Below are 5,842 nucleotides of genomic sequence, written 5' to 3'. Positions count from 1 at the left end.
CTAACAAATGATTATAATGATCCGACAGTTCAAAATGGTGCGATGTGAGAAGTCCTCTGTGTCCCATACCAGAAGTTACCACTACTCAGGTGTGTTTCCTTCCAGATGCCCCAATTACACACGTGCAGTGTATGTATTCTCACCTGTACACTTTTAAAGACAAAAAAAGTCATTCTCATGTTGTCCTGTGATTTTCTTTTAAATTTAAATATGTATTATAGTTATTTTTCATATCTTGCAAGTTTAATGGCTATGTGATATTCCCTTGTTTTTATGTATTGCTATTTAACTAGATCCCTACGGATATTTAGTCATCTGCAGATTTTACTATTATAAATATGTTGTAAGGAATACACATCTTTGAACATTTGTGACAGTATATCTTTGGGACAAATTTTTGAAAAACTTCCTATTGGAGAGGGTCATCCAGAGAATGTGACTTTTGGTTGACCAGGGTGCTAGATCTCTTCTTCTGTCCTTAGAATGTAGTTCTGCCTATTATTCCTATACTAGCTGCTACTTCAAAGAGGTAGGCTTGAGGGAGTAAGGCGTTGTTGAGATCAGCTGAACTCAATATGTAACTGAACCCAGTTAAGGCCTCTGTGTAAACTCATAAGACTCTAGTGGGCAGCTGCGAAATCTGCTTGTCTTGTGGGCGTCCCATTGCAAACCTCTATGTAGGTTCCCTTGCTTATTAAGCCTGTGGAAGGGGGCCAGTTTTGAATTTCATTGGGGAACTCCAGAGGTTTCACATCGATAATTACCGAATCAAATGGTAAGCATTTTCAACATTTTGGTAGATATTGACAAATTACTTTCGCAAATGTGTTTCAGTTTTTATTTCCATTAATAGTGCACTAGAGTTCCTTTTTTAAAAAAGCGACACGTGTGAACATGGGGTATAATCTACTTCATTTATCTTTTCCAATGTTATAGGTTAGAAAATGTGTTTAAAAAAATTTGTGCTGTTGATGAAGTTGTTGATCATCTGTACTCATTTATCTGTGTATAGCTGATTCTCTATTCACCAGTTTTTGCTAATTTTTTTATTGGGTTGCTAGTGTTTTAAAACTTGTATTGATTAGTGAATTCTTTTTGACTGTTACAAAGGTTTGTCTTTTGCCTCTCATGTATGTTTTTCAAACATGAGCATTTTTGTGAAGTGGAGAAGTTTAATCTTCATCAGATCAGGTTTATCTATCTTCCCCCAACCCTAGTGGTTTCTGGATTTCCTATTATAATGAGAAAGACCTTCCTAATTCAAAGATTTTAAAAACATTATTCATATTTTCTCCTGTAGTTTTTATTTTTATTAGTATTTTGGTCTATGATTCACCATTCATCAAATATTTATTGTACAACGGTTGTGTATCAGGCATCGTACATTAGTGAACAAAACAGACAAAAGTCTGCATTTATAGAATGATGTTTGATCCACTCAGATATTCTGTTAATCTACTCAATTTGATTTGCTATGATAATAATTATTTTAGCACTGGATTAATAGTTGAGCTAGATGAAATCTACTTTGACAAAAGGAATCTATCTTTGTTCTGTTTTTCTTCATAAGATTCACTGCTTATCTATACTAAATATTTTATTTTTTACTCTTTGTTTTCCAGTATCACCCTTATAAAAAATTAAGTACCTGTAGGTACTTTGGTTTATTTCTACACTTTATTCTGAACATTGATTGGTTGTGTCTGTTCCTGAACAGTATTATAATTTTAAAATTAAGATAGCTTTATAATAAATTTTGATTTCTGAAAGGACTCATTTTCCCCTCAAAACTCTTCTTTTATAGATTTATTTTTCTGACTCTTATAACATGTTTAATCTTCCAGTTGAAATTCTTGGTATTGTGATTTGGATCCTATTGACCTTATGGATTCATTTAAGTAGAAATGATTGCTATTCAATAGTGTTTTAAATTTATTCAAGTCTTCTTTTCATGTCCCACAATAGAGTTTTAAAGCTTTCTTCATGTAGCTCCTGGGGTTACTTTATTTTGTTCACTTGGTTTTTATTTTTTGGTAATTATTTTCAACAATATTATTTTTTTCTATTTTCTAATTTCTTTTTATAAAAAGAAAAACTTGATTTTTTAGATTAATTTTGTAACTTACATTTTTACATTATTTTTGTTTTCTTCTCTTCAGTTTTTCAAGTATACAATGATGTAATTTATAAATAATGAAGAATTTGCCTCATTCTTTCCATTATTTGCACATTATTTCATTTTCTTTTTGAAATGCATTGGCTCACTTTTGCGGGACTGTTGAGTAGCTGTGCCTTACTTGGAATTCTTGCCTTGTTCTTGACTTTTACAGGATTGCCTCTTTTATTGCTTTGCCATGAAGGATATTGCTAACTTTGGGGTTTATGCATATATTATGTCACATTAAAGAATTATCTATCTCTTTTTCTTTTACTAAGATTTTTAAATTAGGAAAGGATTTTGAATTTTTTTATATGTCTTCTAAGTATTATTTGATTTCATTTGACTGATGAATAGGGCATACTATTTTAATAAATTCCCTAATATCAAACTGTTATTCCACTGCAGAGATGAATCTAAACATGTTGTAGTTTATTATTTTTTAAACAGACTATTGATTTCTATTTGTGAATTTGTTTATAAATGTAAATATGCTATCATAAGATAAATATCAATTTACAACTTATTCTTTTTGACTCGGCAATATTTTGGTGATCTTTCTTATGTGAACCTATTGATCTACCCTTTTGTCTACTGCACAGAATTTCATAGCATCATGGATAAATCACAGCTTATATAATCATTCCTGTATTGAAAGGCATTCATATTTTTTTTTGGCTATTTCTAACCATTTTTGCTATTTATAATGATGCTTTAATACATCTCCTTGTACATATCTCTATGTGCAGAGTTTTGGGGTGGCAGTAGGTAGATACCTACAGTGGAATGCTAGAGTCATATATTATATTCATTTAAATGGATATTGCCAAATTGACCTCTTAAGTGGTTGTAACGATTCACACTACCGTTGATAATGACTGTGATATCCATTTTTCACACCCATACCAAAGCTTACACTCAAACAATTTATATTTTACTAATCTCTATAATAAAAAATTTAAAAACTGTATCTTAGTGGGGTTTAAATTTTCATTTTTCCTTTTTCCTGTTGATATTTCTCTTTTGTGAATTTTCTGTTTGTCTGTTGCCTATTTTTTTTATTGTTTGTCTTTTTCTTATCAATTTGAAGAGTTCGTTATAATTTCTGCATTTTAATCTCTGCCTCTTATATATTTTGCTAATATTTCCCTTCATTTTGTTTTCTTTTCTGCCTTTACTTTGTTCATGATGTCCTTTGTTGTAAATATTACATGTTTTGGAGCCTCTGGGAAACTCCACTGTATACTTTTGAGGGACTGAGAGTGGAAAAAGCACATGAAATCTTAGAATTATTGGGAAAATAGCTTTGGTTTAAAAGGATCTCAGTCTCTGGCCCACATTCTGAGAGCCACAGCTCTAAACCTGACAGAGATAAACTATTATTGATCTTGGAGTGGTTAAATTGTGGTTAGATCCAGTCTACTGAATTGTAGAATTGAATGCAAAATAAATCTACAAACACTGGGTGTGGTGGGGAGAAAGGATGGCTCAAACCTAAGTTCTCCTAAAAGATACCTGTAATTACCTCACTGGTACCACCACTGTCTTTATATGAAACCTGGGCCATATCCCCTCATATCTTGGTTTCTCAGGTGTTCTCTCAAAGAGGGAAAACAATATCTGTACTATATACATAATTACATGGCCAAAATTTAGAGGTTTAAATATGGATGATGGCAGAAGTCCAGGTTAAGAATCTGGGAGGTGGACTAATAGGCTACAAATTGGGGTCTGAGAAACCTATTTAAGCCAATGTTGTTTCATTGAAGGTAGTTTTCTTCATAAAAGACATTGTACTTGAATTTATTTTTCTAAGGATGTTTATATACACTTAGCTACATCATCTTTCCTTTCATTTTTCTATTTCCCCTATGGGATTCTGAAAGAAGCTCATCTTAGAATAAAACTCTACAAGAGTTACTTCTAACTAATTCTTGCTCATGTATTTTCTAGGCAGACATTTTTAAACAGGGCTTGCCAGAAAAGCAGCTAAATTTTCAGGCACTGGTTCGAAATCAATAATGTATATTTCTTAAATAACCATTCTGTCTCCCTCAGAGAAAAATGTGTGAACTAGGGGATTGGATTTGAAATAAACCAAAAACTAATTGCAACCTGGAAAGCATCATGTTAGGAAAAAACGGGGAAGCAGTATGATTCTAATTAGCAAAATGGCCAGATTCAAAATAACACAGCGAAGAGGAAAGGTCTGCCCTGTTTGGCCAGTCTCTTTGTGCTCTTACTATTAATTAATTACTATTGCTTTTTCTTAATTCTGTTACTTTGTAACACCGAGCCAGTTCCTCTATGTTTAACACTGTGAATGAGGCAGTCTGGGGAGATGTGTCCTTTCTTCTGTGATCCACAATGAGAACGTGTCAAGCAAGATGCTTTGAGCTCTAGGAAACTAGTGGTAAGCAGAATTCTAAAGATGTCCCTCCCAAGATTTCTGTTCCCTGGTCATTCAATCAAATGCTAGTATAGGTACAGGTGTGGAGGGACTTTGTAGATATGACTACGTTTTCTAATTAATTGACCTTAATATAGGGACATTACCTTGAATTATTCAGTTGGGCCCCATGTGATCATATGAGTGATTAAAAGTAGAAGAAGACAAAAGAGTCAGTAAGAGAGCTGAGGCAGAGGGGGAGGTCTGAGAGATTTGAAGTGTAGGACTTGATCTGCCTTATTGGCTTTGAAGATGTGGAAGAGGGCCAGGAGCCAAGGAATGCAGGCAGGCTCTAGAAGCTAAGTGTGACTCACCGCCTCCCATTCCTGTAGATGACCAGCAAGGAAGCGGGAATTTCAGTTCCACAAGGGCACAGAACTTAATTTGGCTAACAATCTGAATGAGCTTAGAAGCAGATTCTGCTCCAGAGCCTCCAGAAAGGATATCAGCCTTGCCAACGTTTTGATTTCTGTCTTGTGAGACCTGAAATAGAGGAACCAGTTAGGCCAGGCTATGCCCAGACTTCTGACCCACAGGTGATGTGAAATAATAAATGCGTGTTGTAAGCAGTTAAATGTATAGTAATTTGTTATGACAGCAATAAAAAATATATATATATATAAAAGCCAGCTAAAACTGGCTAAAAACCTAGCTAAGTTGATTTTCTAATTAATGGTTAATAGATAGATAACTACATGATAGTGGGGACAGAGTTAAGGAAGGCCTCCAGTTGGTTCTGTAGCACAATGACATCAAGAACTGAGGTTTCTATCTCCCTCTTCTGCCAACCCTGGTGTTCACTTCATCCTCAGGCTTAAAGAGAGATGGCTGCAGCAGTTCCAGGCATTGTACCAATATTGGGAAAGGGATTCTGTAAGGCGGAGTACGTTTAAAAGTCTATATTATTTGTTAACATAATTGTTAACAAAGGAAATAGCATCTCATAAAAACTCAACGAATAAGCCATGCCCAAGTCTTTGAGTATCAAGAACTTATATATTGTCTATCTGCTATAGTGGAGAAATGTGATGTGGTGTCTCTCTCCTTTTTTTTTAATTTATGTAGCATTTTGCAGGAGTCATAACCAAGTAAACAATATACTAGTCAAAGAGCAAAGAAATTTAACATTTATTCTCATTTTGTTTCTTTTGTGTCACTTCTGTATGAGTGAAGAAGTCCTTCACATGACTACCGTGTCAGAGTCTGCTTGTTGTCTCCCAATATCCACCTTCCCC

This window comes from Pteropus vampyrus, unplaced genomic scaffold (assembly GCF_000151845.1).
Source record: "Pteropus vampyrus isolate Shadow unplaced genomic scaffold, Pvam_2.0 Scaffold11, whole genome shotgun sequence".
NCBI classification, from domain to species: domain Eukaryota; kingdom Metazoa; phylum Chordata; class Mammalia; order Chiroptera; family Pteropodidae; genus Pteropus; species Pteropus vampyrus.
This window is presented reverse-complemented; position numbering follows the sequence as displayed.